General features: G+C 39.5%; 3 non-coding genes across 3 annotated transcripts; 1 reads left to right on the top strand and 2 right to left on the bottom strand.

Moving 5' to 3' along the window:
- Window positions 1–3,569: 3,569 nt before the first annotated feature.
- trnan-guu (transfer RNA asparagine (anticodon GUU)) lies at window positions 3,570–3,643 on the top strand. The gene has a single exon. It is a non-coding gene; the product is annotated as a tRNA-Asn (tRNA).
- Window positions 3,644–3,779: 136 nt separating this feature from the next.
- Window positions 3,780–3,852, bottom strand: trnaf-gaa (transfer RNA phenylalanine (anticodon GAA)). The gene has a single exon. It is a non-coding gene; the product is annotated as a tRNA-Phe (tRNA).
- A 233-nt stretch (window positions 3,853–4,085) lies between these two features.
- On the bottom strand, window positions 4,086–4,157 carry trnam-cau (transfer RNA methionine (anticodon CAU)). Its single transcript has one exon. It is a non-coding gene; the product is annotated as a tRNA-Met (tRNA).
- Window positions 4,158–18,386: the final 14,229 nt, after the last annotated feature.

Here is an 18,386-nt window from a genome sequence, read left to right as displayed (position 1 = left end):
ATGCCGACGCTGATACTAGGAAAACACGCGGTATCACCAGGGTCATGGGAAACAGCCGACTCAATACTTGTTCGTAGCCAGCAGGGCTATGAAGTTATCGGAAGTGTGTTTGATTCTCAGCTTTTAAAGTAAAGAAAACATAAAACAATACGATTTGCTTTTAGAAATTTCATTATTTGAAACGTGGGCATAAACAGAGTTGTATTGGCTGGGAATCATATGCCTGTGTTTATTTATTTATTTTCTGCACGTATTAATTAGTATTGTGTGAATATTTTATTTAGATCGTGTGTGAACATTTTATTTAGATCGTTTTTTTTTTCTTTTCATAATTTTCATAATTTTCTGTTTGCTTTGCACTGTGTTTTTGCTGTGTTGATTATTATTTGTCTGTTTTGTTTGGTGCACGGGTGAAACGGAGTTCGTAATTAAAGTATTTTTTGTTTTGTTTATCAGAAGCACTGTGCACACGGACCTCAGGTCCCGCCCCAAACAATTGCAGGTACCTGTACACACCTGGAATTAGAAGGGCTTTGAGGTATAAAAAGGGTGAGGAACTAAGAGACTGTGAGCATGGAACGAGGAGATACCGGAATAGGAAAGAGAGAGAATCTGAGGGAAGTAAACGAAAATAAAGAAGACGAGATTAGACAGCGAGTGGTTGGGGTTTTTTGTGCACGGACAGTGTCAGTTTCGTTTTGTTATTTTTTTCCGTAGACTCACTCTGGGAGGACTGCGGAATTTGGCGAATGAAGACATTTGAAAAGAGGTACTGACAAGAACCTTTGCGTTCGTGGTTTATGTCAGGATATCAGGATCTCTCCTGAGGACTTCAGCTGAAGCGCAGCACCCTATGGAGAGGGCTGCCCAAACAGGCGTCTGGACAGGAGCCCTAAGAGGAGGTCTGGACCAGAGAGTGGATGACGTATGGTTAAGTGAACAAATACACATTAAAATGCATCTAATGCTCAAAAATAAAACAATAATTCAAATAAACAAACTGTGCAAAAAAAGGAAAACCAATCCAATTAAAATTCAAAAATCATAAGTGATAACACTGAATAAAATAATAATCAACACATTCGTCACCCGTGACATTACCACCACTGCGATCTTGAAAATGTTTGTATGCCGAGACTGCCCAGTCCCTGACCACATTCCGGCGCCTCCTTAAGACTCACCTCTTCAAAGAGCACCTGTAGAACTCCTCTGTTTGTATCCTGGGACACTATCACCCTTCATGTAAATGTGCTTTATTTTGCTCTTATCAGCCCCTATTTTACTGCATTTAATCCTGTACTTCAGAATACTGTAATCTGCCAAGTTTTTAACCTGTAGTACTTTGTATTTAATCACATCCTGATGTAACTATCACTATTTAATCATATCCTGATGTAACTATCACTAATACCTGCTGTATTATTGAATTGTGGTTTGTCAAACTTGTACTTTACTTGTTTTATTGTATTTCTTGCTCTTATTGTATTACTTGTATTGTAACGCTTGAAATGTTTTTGCTTACGATTGTAAGTCGCCCTGGATAAGGGCGTCTGCTGAGAAATAAATAATAATAATAATAATAATAATAATAATAATAATAATGCCACAGAATTTAAGATCTGAAACGGAATGTTTGGCATCTACAAAATGTCTAGCTAGTGGTGGATGAATATATTTTCTCCTAATTGAACTTTTATGTTCGCTCATTAATGCGCAATTGTAACTGTCTAGTAGTTTTACCATCATATTGCAAATGGCTAGGACAAGAAATCACATTAATGACATGAGCTGAAGCACAATCACTTGTAAGATACTGTACTCTTTTTTTTCGTTGTATGGCTTGTGCATTTTCTTAGTTTTAAATGTATTATCACAGGCGGTACACTTACGATTTGGAAAAAATCCAGTAGATTTGTCCAGTACACCTAGATCTCTCGAACATCTAAACGATTCAGCCCTTAATAAAGACCGTCCGTGTTCATTTCGGCGTTTATGACATTGTCTATACACAACAGCTCTTATGTAATCCTATTGGTATCGAATCGATCGCAATTAATGTGTTCCATGTTTCCAGTCAGTTTGATAGTTTTAATACTGTATTACATTCTGAATATGAATAGAGCTGAATTATTAATTGTTGATAATACTTAGAATACCAGATACATATTTAGCATTAAAAAGCAATACATGTGATTTATTTAAACAGTCGTTCATTATTTTGTGTATCAGCGGCCACACTGAGCTGAGCGCAGTGCGGTATACTGTAATGATGCTCCAGTCAGTCTGTCCGGACTGCACCTGAACCATCTTAAAAACACGAAGCCCCTAATAAGCTAATTTGTAAAAGTAAGTAAAGAATTGCGCTAATATAACGAAGCTAAATTTGAACTCCTAGCTGGAGCAACGAGAGAGGGCGAGACGGCGGGGCAGAGAAGGAGGGGGAGACGCTGCTAGGCAACCGGCTCGTGAACATTCCGCTCAGCTGAGGAGAGACCGTTAGGATTTAAAAATGCGAACGTTAAATTAACACACCGTTTCTGGCATTTGAATATAACCATATTTTAAATACTCAAATAGGACTGTATTAAAAAAATATATGTTTTTCAAAGTAATATGTTATTTGGAATATTAAAACAATCAAATTAAATAACACATGTTTGGACACCAAAATATTGTTCTTCCTCATAACGTGTTAGAAAATGTAAACAGCAGTTGGAGAATGCCGAAGTCGATCATCCTAGCATGTTAAACGAGGGCATTTCTCCTGTAAGCTGCGTCTAGTAATAGATGGTTTATACTGTTCTCAATGGTCCACGTCCCAGCCTGAGACCACGATCCAGTGGTCGACGGAGATGTTTTTCAAAGTAATATGTTATTTGGAATTTTAAAACAATCAAGTTAAATAACATGTTTGGACACAAAATATTTTTCAGTGACGTTAATAAGTAGTCTGTTTACAACAAAAATGCAATCTGTGTTAGGAACACTATTTTAGTCCGATTTAAAATGGAAATTAAAATGGTATTGAGTGCTGAAATTTATTATTTTTAAAAATAAGTAAAAGTCAACTGTCAGAAGTGGGATTTGAACCCACGCCTCCATTCAGAGACCCTGAGATTAAGAGTCTCATGCTCTACCGACTGAGCTAGCCGGGCTGACTTTTCGAGGTGTCTTTCACTGTAACCAACTGAGCTATTAATTTGTCATCTTATTTGAGAAAAAAGTGAATGACAGAACCAAAGATTCCAAATATAATCCACTGAACTGTAGTTTTCTTATCATAATGAAAACAGATTACACATGACCACAGTTCTGTATCAAAATTAAGTCGTAAGTATATGGTTTCCATTGTAGCTATTTACACACACTGCTCTGTTGTCTCCCAGGGTGTTATCTAACAAAACGACATATGCTGTGCTTCCATAATCGATTACATAGACTTTCCTGCGCCGTGTTGCTTTCTTCTTAGATGTGATCTCAGGTTCTGATGAGTTCTGCTCCCTCGATCACGTTCTGCAGCATCTCGCCTTGCTCATCACTCCCGTATGCTTTGGCTGCTTAACAGGTTGGTCTCTGTGGCGCAATCGGTTAGCGCGTTCGGCTGTTAACCGAAAGGTTGGTGGTTCAAGCCCACCCAGGGACGATGTTTTTTGCATTTCTTAATCACATTAGAAAATGGCACTCTGATACGCTGTTATTTCATCCAATTACGCTGAAGAATTAATGTGCTCTGTTTTTTTTAGTTCAAAATAATACAAAACCAATATCGTCTTGTTGTTTGCCGAAACCCGGGATCGAACCAGGGACCTTTAGATCTTCAGTCTAACGCTCTCCCAGCTGAGCAATTTCGGCTTGTCAAGCCTACTTTTTCGAGATAACATTCTTTTTTAGAATAGTTGTAATATACTTACGTACATTTCTAAACAATCCGTTAGTAACAATATCAAAGCGCTATAATTTATTTCAGCTCTTATGAGACAAGTATCTTTGCGCATTATATCATCCTTGATTACGATATGTAATATTAATTAATTGCTTCAGTTAATATTTAAAAAAACTACTTTGCTAACAGAAGAAAAACAAGCTAGCAGAGGATGGTTTCGATCCATCGACCTCTGGGTTATGGGCCCAGCACGCTTCCGCTGCGCCACTCTGCTACAGCTGCCTCAGGACTGAATTACCAAGCAGCAGAAAAAAAAAAAACTGAACATCGTTTTAACCTGTCACACGGCAGTGGCCGGGCCGAACCATGGAAACGTTGCAAATCAGAGATGATCCGTTTTCTTTTCTCCCAAATACGGTATGCAAAGTATGCAACTTTTCTGCCCACTTTGATCACAGGTAGTTTTATCCCCCAGTTTCGGCTGCCAATTCCAATATTCTGTCTCTCTAAAGCATCTTAAATCGTGGAAAGCGCTCTTTGTTTAAAATTACACTGAAGACTTATTTTGTTCGACCAGCCTTACAATTAGATATTTTGTTGTTTTTAAGTAGATTTTGTGAAGCGCATATCGGGCGCTATAGAAAATATATATGATTAATAGATAGATTGATTAATTGAATGTTAGCCTGCGTTCGATCTGGCAGGTTTAATTCTTCAAAAGACAACGCCGAAGGGTCTGATGAATGACACTGTAATTATCTGAGATGATGCATGTAGACAATAATGTAAAAATTATTATTATTTATTTATTTCTTAGCTGACGCCCTTATCCAGGGGGACTTACAATTGTTACAAGATATCACATTATTTTTACATACAATTACCCATTTATACAGTTGGGTTTTTACTGGAGCAATCTAGGTAAAGTACCTTGCTCAAGGGTACAGCAGCAGTGTCCCCACCGGGATTTGAACCCACGACCCTCCGGTCAAGAGTCCAGAGCCCTAACCACTACTCCACAAATGGTTGTTTTCGAATTTGTATTATTTAATTTCATTTTTCTTTTTTAAATGTAGAGCTGTTTTATAGTTATTAATGTATTATTATTAGGTTTGTGGTATTAATATTATTTATAATGTTCATTATTAACGTCGGTATTGTCGGTATTAAACACAGACAGATATGAGGTTCAGTCCAAACAGAGCGCCGAACTCAGCGAGGTCCAGCAGGGGACAGTAACTTCACACGGGGCCATTTCATCTACCATCACCTCAGAAACACAAACAAGCAAATCATTATTATTCTCCATTTTTAAAAGTCGCTCAGCGCTCTCCTGTAGCAGAGCGTTAAGTCATTTAAATTCAGCTCCGTGTGCTTTCTGAGCGGCTCACTTACTTAACGCGCCTGAATGCATCGCATTGAACACAGCGCTGAAAGAGCCAACATGGCGAACTCTGACATCCAGTTTCATAACCGCCTCCGACAGGGAGGCCAGCCAATCAGGCTCACATGCTGGGGATAGAGTGTTTCTACAGCCAATCAGACTCACATGCTGGGGATAGAGTGTTTCTACAGCCAATAATACGCGATGACTCCAACCAGACCCGCCTTCTGCTGGTGACGCTTTCATTTCAGTACAGGAAATAGAGAGGTTTGTTTTGTTCATGTGTGGAGAGGTGGTTGCAGTCAGTGATGATTTTACAACACGCTGTCTCCTGCTGTTTAAAGTATTTAGGCTGGGATTAAATGTTTTCTAATAATTAGTGATTTTTGTGTTTGTTTATTACCTGCACGGAGTTCCGTGAAAAGGAAAGCATCCCTTTTCTGTGTTGAATTTCACACACAGAGCGGAGCGCGTCAGTCGCAGCTACAGACAAGTCGAGCTTTTCAATGAGATGATTTACTGAGAAACAAACGCGTTGAAGCTCCAGCAGAGCTCTGCGCGATTCTGAAAGACCAAAGTAAAGTTACTCCTTGCAAAGCCTGTTGTTTGTGTTCTTTCTTTATCACACCAGAAGAAGTGATGAATATATTTGAATGGGAAGGCTACAGTAAAAAATAAATATTACTAAATATAAACCGCAGGCGGTGTTTCTGATTGAAAAGAGGATTCCGCTAGACCAGTGTGAAACTCAAACCAGTGAAGATGGACGCGTCAGTGTGTCCGTGTCGCTCTTTCAAGACGAGCTCGCCTCTACCATCGAGCACGCAGTGAAAGCGGCTCTACACACCGTCTTGTGTGCGATTACTAAAGCTGTCGGCAGCAAATTCACTGAATTCAGAGTGGAAATGGAACAAAAAGGAGAAAGAGAATGAAAGTCTGAAGCTGAGATTGGAAATATCAGAGAACGAGCTGAAAGCAGTGCGAGGGTGTATAAACGCTGCAGATGCAGACATTAAACAGCCTTTAATATTTCAAGGTAAGATTGATTTTATTGTGTGGTATTGCTTGGTCAATCCAGCACCTTAAACTACCTTCTGTTGGAAAGATCTTGGTTAGAATTTCTCTTCGGACACGTTTTAAAGTGTTTGATTATTATAAGCGTTGTTAATAACACAGTTCTGTCCTAATATTGGCTAGAAGGAGTCTAATCAAGGCATTGTATTATTTTATATATTTAAATAGGTAGTCTAGAAATTAATAAAGTACTAGATTGGTAAATCTTAGCCAGTCTAATTTAAGAGCCTTCAATGGTATCCTTCTGGTAAAGTGATGTATTGTATAGAGTCCCACTGAGACAGTCACAGACCATATTGCAGAGGGTTAGAATAATGATTTGTGATTTAATATCAACATACAGGCAGCAGCACATGGGGTTTCAGTGTTTGATTGAACTGTTTGACTGCGAATCTATTGTTAGATAAATGGTTTCATTGTATTCCGCTCCAGTGCTGTTGAGTTTGTCTTTGGTACAGTCGCGGCTCATTCGCTGCTCGTTCTTTTGCTTTTAGTGCTGTTTCCTTCTTGTTCCACACACACACATTTACACGATCTTTCCAGACCTCACTGTGTGAATAAAGGGGCGGCAGCAGCACCCTGCCTGCACCAATCCGCTGTAAGATTTTGGACACGAGTGGTTCCACAAGTTCAATTAAGGGTTGAAGTTGGAGGAAGTAAATACAACACAGTAAGGTGTCAACTGAATTGTATCATTTTATTGAGTCTCTAGATTGAGTCTCTAAATAAAGTACTTTGTTCAGCTGATGGTAAACGGAATTAGGAAACGGTCGCTCATATTGCTTATAAACATTTACTAATACAGGTTATTATTTAAGAGCAGAGATGAGTTTGCACAGGATACATACAATAGGGAGAGCCACACCATTACAAATGTATTTTAATACTACAAGGGATGTTATTGGATTTATATCTACAGTTCACGTGACGTTGCACAAGTAAGCTTCCAGTGTTGTTGCTAATGATTATTACACAGGTGGAGTTTGTACAAAAAACATATTGCTGCACTTTAAAAAGTTTGAGTTGTGTAAATCACGTGTTTAAATGAAACTGCTTTGAGAATAAGCAGGCTATCCTGCTGCAGTCGCTTGTCTGCTCATTGTATTTGACACATTGAAACTTGTATTCTGCGTTGACCGTTTCCTTCAAAACCGTTCTCACAGTACAGTATCAGGTAACAAAAAGACATTCCTCAGACACTTTGCTAAGACTGCAAGTCTCCTGGCTTGGTTTCTAAGCATGTTTGCAGTAGAGAAATGGATGTTTGCATTAGAACAATGCAAAGGCAGAACGGCAGTCATGATGGTGATTGACAGGGAGGTAGAAGTGGATGCAATGCTCCAGTGTGAGGCTACAGGAGGTGAGAAAGACAAGCAGCACTGAGGCTTGTTTTGTACAGGACGTAGAATAAAAAGATGTTCATATGAAAATGACTTTTCCTTCACTTTGTTCATAGGAACACAGACACAGCGTTAACCGATAATTGCAATGTAGAATAACAGGAATGGTATCACACATCAACAATAAGCCGGTCCCTACACAAAGCTGGCCTGTATGGATGGGTGGGAAGAAAGAAGCCATTACTCAAAAAGCAATTGAACTACTGGTGACACATTTGCTTTTTATATTTCCATATTTCAGCACATGCATCAGTGATGTGATATCCATCAAAGTTCCTTTGAAATGCACAATCAGCTGTTCAGTGGGAGCAGTGGTCACGCTTCATTTGAAGTGCTGCTTGTTTAGTCTAGTAACTGTTAGCAACGAGCTCATTAAAACTATCAAACATTGTTCATTGTGTTCTTAATGGTTGGTTAATTAAAAAGTAACCTATTTATGTACTAATAATGTCATATTATTGGAATTGGGAGAGGTTTGTTTAAAGGAACTATTGAAGCTAGTACTGTAGTAATGTTTAGCAATGAGATCAGGTTTAGTTTTATTACCGTATACTCACTAGGAATTGACACATGCGCTTATACTTGAGTATGTGCTGTTTTCTGTGCAGGTGCAGTTACTCCTTTGGTTTCATATAGAAGCTTATGCACCTGCATTTGAGTGTAATGCAAGGTGTGGAGGCTCACATGTTCATATATTGCACTACAAGTTAAACACCATATTTATTCTTTCTCTTTGAATTCCAAATGTTGTAAGACGGATAAGGGCGTCTGCTAAGAAATAAATAAATAATAATATTTTTAGCTTGTAATAATATAATAATAATATCTTTATTTTTATATAGCACCTTTCATAGTGGACCACCATCTCACAGTGCTTTACAGAGGTAGGCTGTGAACTGTGCATTATATGCAGTCACTTACAATAGGGCATTGATTTAATAATATAAGAAAAGTTATGAACAAAATCAGGGAATTTAATGCATCAATACTTTTCTAGTAGCTGACTGATCCCTGACTTTCATCGAGTTGGCTTTTAAAGACATCCTAATGACTCTGCAGCAGCACCATTCTAGTGACCCATTTCAAACACTCCCAACTCTGTGAGAAGTGTCTTCTCTAATCCTTCTTTGTTCCAGGCTAAATAGATTCAGTTCCCTTGTCTGTTGATTGTTTGTTAACTCCACTGCAAGGGATGTTGCCCAGTTGGAGGAGCACATCAACCCGAGCCCTTTTTGACACTGGGTGTAATAATAAATGTGTCAATTAGCAGACGCTGTTATCCAAAGCAACTACACAGACTAGGGAATGAACTATACACCAACAATTTCTGCTGCAGAGTCACTTCCAATAGGACCTTGGTTTTACATCTCATCCGAAGGACGGAGCACAAGGAGGTTAAGTAACTTACTTTGAGAAGATGTGTCTCCTAACCTCTGTCCTAAGTCTGTCTCCACTTATAACTGTGTACTCTAGTCCTGGTCTCTCTGCTGTGCTTGAAAGAGTGACTACAGTTAACTCCAACTTTTTAAAAGCTTTAGTCTCTAGTCTTTTTTTTGTTCCAGACTGAATTGATTTAGTTCCCTCAACTGTTCTCTCAGCATATTTAGGGTTGGTTGAGTGTACAAGGAAAACAACTGACTCTGGAGAGGAGTTACCAATCAATGCCAGCACACTGGAGATCCAGAATTCAGAACACAGAACCAGGGAGGGCATTCGGCCCATCAGTGCAGCAGCTGATTGATCTCAAACCTGTTAAGTCGGGTCTTAAAGGATCCCAGCCCTAACAACATGACTTGGTAACCCATTCCATCCCCTCACCATACTCTTTGAGAAGGTGTTTCCTACCCTCTGTCCTATGGCTATCCACACTTAATTTCCAACAGTGCCCTCTGACCCTGGTGTCAGTGCTATGCTTGAGGTATTAGTTTGGGTTAACTTTGTCAACACCTTTCAAGTTTTTAAAGACTTCAGTCAAGTCTGCCTAATTGTTCTGTGTTCAAGCTAAACAAATTCAGTACCCTCTTCACAGCTCGTTCCTTTAAGCCCCGGGATTAGTCTTCATCTTTATGATTGCTTCCCCGTTGCTGGTAGAAATGAGTCTATCACAACACCAAGGTCTTTCTCTCACACCCACTGTGTATTTCAATCCTACTTTTTTCCTTCTAAAAAGAGACTTAGTAATACAATTGTGAAATGTTTCAATAAGAAACATGCACTCCACACCGTACAGCAGCTGACTGATTTGCTAATGAAAGAAGCAGCTCAACCACAACACCTGGTATAATGAACATGTTTGTGAGCCAGGTGTTTGCAGTACTGTACTGTAGATATGAAATTCCAGAGAATGCTTCATTTTGCATGACTGATAACTAATCATTCTTTTGCCTTTAATACTGTATATGGGGCCCCCTGTCTGCACCTGCTGATCCCAGCACTGATCCTGCACTGTGTTAAGAGAACAATGGAGATCACTGACACTGTGTCAATAGATTTGGATCATAGGGTATAGAGGAAATAGTTTTCAAGTGAAGTATTGAAATTTGGAAGAGGAGGGCATCACACAGTATCACAGTGTTGAAAAAGAAAGGGTTCTTGATGAGGGTTTTGTGGTGAAGGAGTGCATTTGCCTGGGAGAGGGTATAAAACAGAGCAGGGTGGAGGGACCAGAGCAGCTGAAGAGTGGAAAAGCAGCATCAGCACCTTGTCAAGATGAAAGCCTGGACTACAAGAGCCATTCTCCTCTCGGTCCTGACAGCATGTCTTCTGTCAGGGGCTGGTAAGACTGCCTTTCTTCTGAGTAACATGGGGAGGGAGGGAGGGATTGCATTGATTGCCTTCAACGTAAAATAAATGGGGGAAGAGATGGCATTGACTGACTTTCATCAGAATAACAGAAGGGTAGGGAGATAGCAGACAGTCTTCCATGAGATAACATAGTGGAGAAGGCAGGCTTTTCCTCAATGCTGCATCATTGAATAATCAACTTACCATAAGAATATCCTTCTTTGTTCTTAATTTGTACATTGCCATTTAAAAGAATGATTCCACCCCCTCCATTTCCTATGTGTGCAGATGCAAGGAGCCTCCTTGATGACTCTGAAGAGCTGGGAGATGATGATTACCAGGCCAGCAAGAGAGAACTGGGTAAGATCCATTCTTCCAGAACTCAATCCTATATTCTCAACACAGAGGTTTGTCTACTTGTCTTGGGGATTGATTTGATGAGCCTGTACTCCACTAGAATAAGACACAGCATTTAAAGAACTTGAAAACTCCCATGTGTTGCATCAACCACCTCCCACCATGGGGACCCCTTATTAAGAGGCTGCTTCAGACCAGAAGGATTCCCTGGTACTGTAAAATGCAGCTGTGGCTTATCCACGTGAATAGCCAAATCAACTCATCATTTCTTATCATTTATAAGAACTTATTAGAAATGAAACAGTCATAAACAGTAAATATTTAAATATATTGGGGGGGGGGGGAAACAAATCAAGGTTTGCATTTGAAATTTCCCTTCGAGTCGATCTTGCCTCCTGCTCATCTCTTCAATAAACCATTGCAGGGTGTGAATAAAATACACTGAGATTTTAAAATGTTCATTCAGTTTGATTTACCTTTTTCACAAAATATACATATCCTTGAAACATATAGACCTGCTCTTTCATTTATTGTGCTAATATTCAAACCACTTTTTATACAGCAGATTTAATATAATAATTTATTTAAGAGATATTAAAAATGCAAACTGTTTACTGCAAGTTGATTTATTACAATTCCTTGCCTTATATAATATGTGGCACTTTAAAGTGGTTTATTTATATAATATTAATTCAACTATTCTACACTGTTGCAGTTATTAACAAAAGTGCAGAATTTTATGACCATAATTACATGTTTTCAATACAGATACAAAAATCTTAATAAAATTTTAAAAAATCCCAGTTTTCCTAATCGGTCCGTTTGCATTCTCCATTCCATGCTGTCATTCCTTTCATAGCACTGGATACAACACAGGACTGCTCTCATTAAAAATGTAACCACAGCCTGTGTTTACAGATCTCAGCAACACTTTGGAAGACTCAGAGGAGCAGGAAGGAGCACTGGAGAACAAGAGAGCGCTGGGTAAGGAAAGAAAGAAAGAAAGAGAGAAAGAAAGAAAGAAAGAGAAACAAACAGAAAGAAAGAAAGAAAGAAAGAAAGAAAGAAAGAAAGAAAGAAAGAAAGAAAGAAAGAAAGTTTCTTATTTGCAGGATTTAAGTTAAGCAATGACAAAAAAGCACAGTCCTGGACAGACCACACAATTTGTTTAGAAACTCAACCTGACTAAACATCGCTAATCATGCATAACATCAAGGGCTACTGTATATCCAGAAATCTCCTGGTTAAACCTCACAGCTCTGCATTGCAATGTAATAGGGCACTCTCTGCCTCCCTGTGTTGAGTGTCCTATGAAGCTATGCACTGCAGGAGGGAATCCTTCATTGCTTCATGAAGCTCTCTTCTCCCTGTTCCAGAGGCAGAGGATTCAGGTGACAGTGATGCTGAACTGGACAGTGATGGACTCAAAGGAGAGCGGGAGTTGGGTGAGTCCTTTGAAAAGCACGTCTGGGTAGTGTGTGGGTACAACGTTAAACCTTCAAGAGGAACACATTGTGAATTACAGATGATAGACTTAAGGCCAAACCCCAGTGAATCTGAGCACATTTAGCTGCTGTTTCTCTACTGGCACTAACACAAAATGCCCAGATCTGTTTCCTAATGTACGTCTAACTGTATAAACCTATTTCTGTTTTACCTGATAGGAGACAATATGATGGAGAAAAGAGCTGACAGTGAGTACAGATGGCCTATAGCTTCTTCTGTTGAGTGTGTTTCTGCCTGTCTGTCTGTCTGTCTGTCTGTCTGCCTGTCTGTCTGTCTGTCTGTCTGTCACACTGAAGTGGAAGAGGAAAACACAAAGCTTGAGGGATATACACTTTGAAAATATTTCATCTGTTTGCATTTAACATGTGCATTTAAATGTGTTGATGCAGCACCTTTAATAAGACGTATTGTATTAATTGATCACCTTAAATGTCAGTAAGAAGGATCGCCCAACTGAGATATAATAACTTGACTAAAAGGTTGTCCTGTTCCCTTACCTTTTTATCAGTCAATGTTTATTTTATATAGCGCCTTTCATAGTTGACCACAGTTGTTTTGTGCATAAGTCTGTGTGATTCTTTTCATATGTAATGCAGACTGAAATATCTTTCTGTTAGTAAGTGCCATCACCATCTAGTGCATAGCAGTGAATTGAAAGCAGAAGGAAGCGTGATCCAGTCACTGGCTCTTCTATAAAGACACTTTGACTGATTCAGCCTACATTATGTACATATATCTAAGACAGGCAACTAGAACTGAAGAGCAGCTCCTGAACTCAGGTGAAAACATTGTAACACACACTCTAACAAAATGAAATCTGAAGCTCCTTACTGTTCAGCAATCTTCTTTAATGTACATTGAAATCCTAATCCAGATTTGGAGAGTTCCTCAACATGGTCTGTGTTTAAATAGAAGGGATGCAATCTACTGTTTGTTTAATGATCTTCACGTGCTTTCTGTCTCCTGAAGTGGATTCTGAAGTGGTCCTGATACAGTCCATGGTAGTGAAGAAGGATGCCCTGTCCAAAAGATACTACAGAAGTAAGTGTGTGTCTCTCTGGAGCTGGCTCCTGGTTTGGGTGAACTGCATGGATTGTAGACTGAAGGTCAATTGACTGAAGACATTGAGAAACACTTCAGTATTACAACATATTCTACCATGGAGTGGTTTCATAGTTCTGGACAGACTGGAGGAAACACTTTGAAATGTGCCCCTTGGTGTCTTCATTAAGCCTGTAACAGCTATCAAAATCAACCTATATTCTCAGAGGAACAGAAAACATTCCAGTAAATGGAACTCAAACATGAATATAAAGTGAACTATTAAATCCAATAACCACTGTTTCTGTTTTTCTTTTTCTTTGGAACAGCTTACTGTTGTAAGTATTCTATTTTATTATGGTACATTAATATGTAGAAATGAATTGTATATATATATTTTTAAATTGTATTTAATGGTGTATGTTTATTTCATTTCCAGATTATAGCATCTGTGCTCGTGGTAAGTGTGAATCTGATATTTTAATAAAAATGTGACTGTACACTACAATACAATACACATGTACTGTGCGCGTCACAAGAAATGAATACATGTTAACAATGGGGCCTCCTACAGCTGATGTTGAGAATATGGAATGGGGTATTATTGTATAATAGTATGAATTAGCTGCTCTTAATATGAAATGCCATCTTTATTTAATACATACTCACATAGTGAGGTGTTCTGTATCCTGTGGGAGGGGATATAAAGAAGGAGCCCTGGCTTTGGATTTTGCCAATAATAGAAATGTACAAATAGAGAGACACTCCTTTGAAATATATAGCTCTCTAATACACTACTGAGGCCCCATTCTTGTACAAAGCAGCCACTGCAGTGACTTCAAATGGATTGAACTCAATATATCACTTGTATCTTTCACAGTAAGGTACAGATGCTACTATGGTAAGTAAATGGATTCTACTTTATTTTATGCAGCAATCAGTGGGTTTTATTTATTATTTTCAATCAGGGTATGAATTGTTTATCAGTGTAGCTTTGCTGAGAGGCTTCAGTGACACAGTGACTAGAGTGCAAAGCTGCAGTGTGGAAGGTAGTGGGTTTGAGCAGTTTAGTGGTTAGTGCTGGGCTGTAGTATAGGAGTTAATGGGTTTGATAGCTCAGTGTTTAGAGAAAGTGGTGCCCTGCAGAGTGGAAGGCAATGTGCATGCTTGTGGATCTGAGTATTACTTTTTTATTCATTAGTCTTTTAGCAGTCGCTTTTCTCCAAAGTGCCTTCGAGACTAGGGGGTGTACTATGCATCAACAACTGCTGCTGCAGTCACTTACAATAGGACTCCAGTTTTACGTTTTGACTTGCTCAGGGTCACACACAGTGAGTGAGTGGCTGAGCCGGGATGTGAACCTCCTGGTGTCAAGCCCTTTTCATTAACCACTGGGCCACTGTCCCTGGGTAGCTCAGGGGGTTGAGTTCTGGGCTACAGTGTGGAAGGCAGTGGGTTTAAGAAGCTCTGTGTTAAAAATAGACTGTTCCTAATTATCTTTTCTTTTTTTGTGTAGCTCATCACTATCACTACTATTTCTACTACCATCATGGGTACCGCTGCGCACGCTGTGAGTATGCTTTTGTCATTTCAGTGAAACAAAATATAAAAGCAGGGGTTAAAACAAAGGAGCTTTGATCTAGGATTGCTCTGAATAAAACCTCAGAAGCATGTTTGGCATTTGAACTAGTATAGAGGGTTTCCGTGTTTTTTATTGATAGGATTACATTGCGAGGTTGTGGTGGCTCCACAGTTTAGCAGTTGATTCCATACCCTTTGGGATTGTGAAATTGCATGCTGAATTACACAAAGCTTTACTCAAATTTGTAATTCAAAGGAGTGCAATACAAAGAGTGTGGAGGATGCTGTCTACACATGGGAGGGAGTTCAATTCTGCAGCTCAGTGTGACACTGATTGCCTATATTATTAGACAATGCTGACCATTACCACCCCACAATCCCATTACCTAGCTGTGCAATGCTCTGTAGGGTATGGATCAGAACAATAGCTTTTCTGCCCAGGTTGCTGATAATGTCTTCAATTGGTTTCAGACTGGCGTACCTACCACTGCAGGCGATGCCAGCACTACTGAGAAGCAGCAGCGCCCAGGGATCACAGTGCTGGAGTTTACCTGACAGCAGACCTGCAAGCAAAGCTTAAACACACCAGCAACCTTCTTTTGTAGCATGGCTGTAACCTTTCTGTTGTGGTCCCTCTCCAAACACACAGCTACAGCACCCATACTTATTTCTATCAGGCCATTCCCAGTTTGTTTAAAACAGCTGCTCTCTGTTGTGCATTTGGTCAATCTCTTCAAGGATATATAATATGGAAAGTATGGAAAGGTGTCCTTATTTAACATGTAGTCTCAGATTCTCAGTGAGATCACATGCTCACACATGTTTGAATAGAAACACAGCTGCACATGGGCACATATACAAAGCGTTACTTGGAGAGCGTGCTTGATTGATTTGCCCCAGCTCATAATCACTGCACCGAGTCAGGTTTGACCAGTAGACTCCTTTCTTCTCCCAGCTCCTCACAGCCACCCTGTGATGTCACAAGTGACCCGTGACAGGCCTTGTTCACAGACTGACAAAAACATTGTGTTTATATAGAGATTTTCTTCATCTCTCAATTATTTAAAAATCTCTTTATTTGCATTCATGACAACAAATGCTCCAACTGTTGACCAGTATAAATGCTGTCCTGCCAAAACAACACTATCTGCTGTTACATGAAACTGGGTAAAAGCCTGTCTCTTTCTGTAAAGCTTTTTAAGCAATAAAACTATTAGCATCAATGTCTCGTTTTGGACTGGTTTATTTCACATGACATGTATTCTTGTCAAACTGCCACCACTGAAATCATTCAAAAAGCACTCATTTATTGACAACAAAGAACTCTTAACAGGCAAGGGAGGATTCATGTATTTCCTCTTTCTTCTGCATTGCATATTTAGTAAAGGAGAAAGTGCCTGATTGTTTCTATAATGTCATTGGTTTAGCCGTTCAGAAGCACGTTGCTCTTTCCCAGGTAATTGTTACTTGCATATTGTGGGTAAACCAAGAGGCATGATGGGATGCTGGAGGCGTTATGGCAAACCCTGCTTTTACTTTACTGTGTGCTCCCTACATTAAACTGGTTATTGAACCTGGACCATCTCTCATCTTTCACTTCTACTAATGAATTACTCTCCAACTTTGGGGAAACAAATCACAAATGTGTGTATTGTATTATCATGATGTGCTAGAATTGACCTTGCTCTAAAGACTCACTGTGCTGTCTGTATTAACTTGTATTTATAACAAGGTCAAGTTTATCGATTAATGTCAGTGAACATTTGGACAGCATTTAAATACTCCCCCTTCTCGAACATAAGAAAGTTTACAAACAAGAAGAGGCCATACAGCCCATCTTGCTCGTTTGGTTGTTAGTAGCTTATTGATCCCAGAATCTCATCAAGCAGCTTCTTGAAGGATCCCAGGGTGTCAGCTTCAACAAAATTACTAGGGAGTTGGTTCCAGACCCTCACAATTCACTGTGTAAAAAAGTGCCTCCTATTTTCTGTTCTGAATGCCCCATTATCTAATATCCACGTGTGACCCCTGGTCCTTGTTTCTTTTTTGATGTTGAAAGAGTCCCTTGGGCCAACATTGTCAATACCTTCTAGGATTTTGAATGCTTGAATCAGATCGCCGCGTAGTCTTCTTTGTTCAAGACTGAATAGATTCAATTCTTTAAGCCTGTCTGCATATGACATATTCTTTCTATAGCAGTGTGGCAATGTGCTCCGCCCCTGTGTGAATTTCTGTGTTGTATGTTGCGTGTGTTAATGTTGGTGTATAGAGATTGGTACACGGGATATAAACGGGTCTGTGTTTCACGTGGTATTTAAATTGTATAATTGTATTTAGGCACGGGATTGCACATCACTGTACGTGCATTTAAAGGAAGTAATATGCGCGCACGAGGTTGCACATAATTAATTCACGTGCTGGGATTCAAGTGAATAATTAATTATTAATTGAATCCCAGCACAACAGTATAAATAGATGCACGTTTCATTCATTCGGGGTTGTGTGTTCAGGGCGAAAGAACAGAGAGAGAGTGAGGAGAACGAGAACGATAACGAGAACGAGAACGAGAACGTGAGCAATTGCTACGTGGTGCTGCAGGACCAGCACAGTACGTGTTTGTTTAGTGTTCGTTTTTGTTTGACTCTTTGTTTTGGCTACCAGTGCCGTGCCCTGTGTTTTGTGTTACAACCTTTTTATTTTCTGTCTGTTACTTATTAAATGCTGAGCGCGATCACGCACTCAGCTTCACCAAAACCCCAAGTCTCTGTTGTTTATTTCCTGGCTCTGGTCTGACGCCACCCACTCTGGCCGTCTTTGTGACAAGCAGCAATATCCTTTTTGTAGCGAGGTGACCAGAATTGAACACAATATTCTAGATGAGGTCTTACTAATTCATTGTAAAGTTTTAACGTTATTTGATTTAAATTCAACACTTTCCACTATATATTTGAGCATCTTGTTGGCCTTTTTATAGCTCCCCACATTGTCTAGATGTAGACATTTCTGAATCAACATAAACTCCTTGGTCTTTTTCATAGATTCCTTCTTCAATTTCAGTATCTCCCATATACAGTCACAGACCACACTGTAGTGTTTAGATGACTGGATGTGAGGAGCTTTCTGTTAACAATGGGAGAACTGGGCTGACTGGGGAGGTAACTGCTGCCTATTTCCATTGTCTTATTACTGTGTTATTACATTATGGACAGCAGTGGTGCTCTGGCTCCCTCTTGTGGTCAGTGTGAATGATGGCAGTGTGTGCAGCTTGGCAGGGCACTGGTGCCTGTTTCCAGGCTATACAAACACAGAGAGGGATTCAATCAAACACTAAGTTCACAGTTTAATAGAAGAGTGGATTAGTTCTATTTGTATATGT

This window comes from Acipenser ruthenus, chromosome 35 (genome assembly GCF_902713425.1).
Source record: "Acipenser ruthenus chromosome 35, fAciRut3.2 maternal haplotype, whole genome shotgun sequence".
NCBI lineage: Eukaryota > Metazoa > Chordata > Actinopteri > Acipenseriformes > Acipenseridae > Acipenser > Acipenser ruthenus.
The sequence above is the reverse complement of the archived record's forward strand: the minus strand, read 5'-3'. Positions and strand labels throughout refer to the sequence as shown.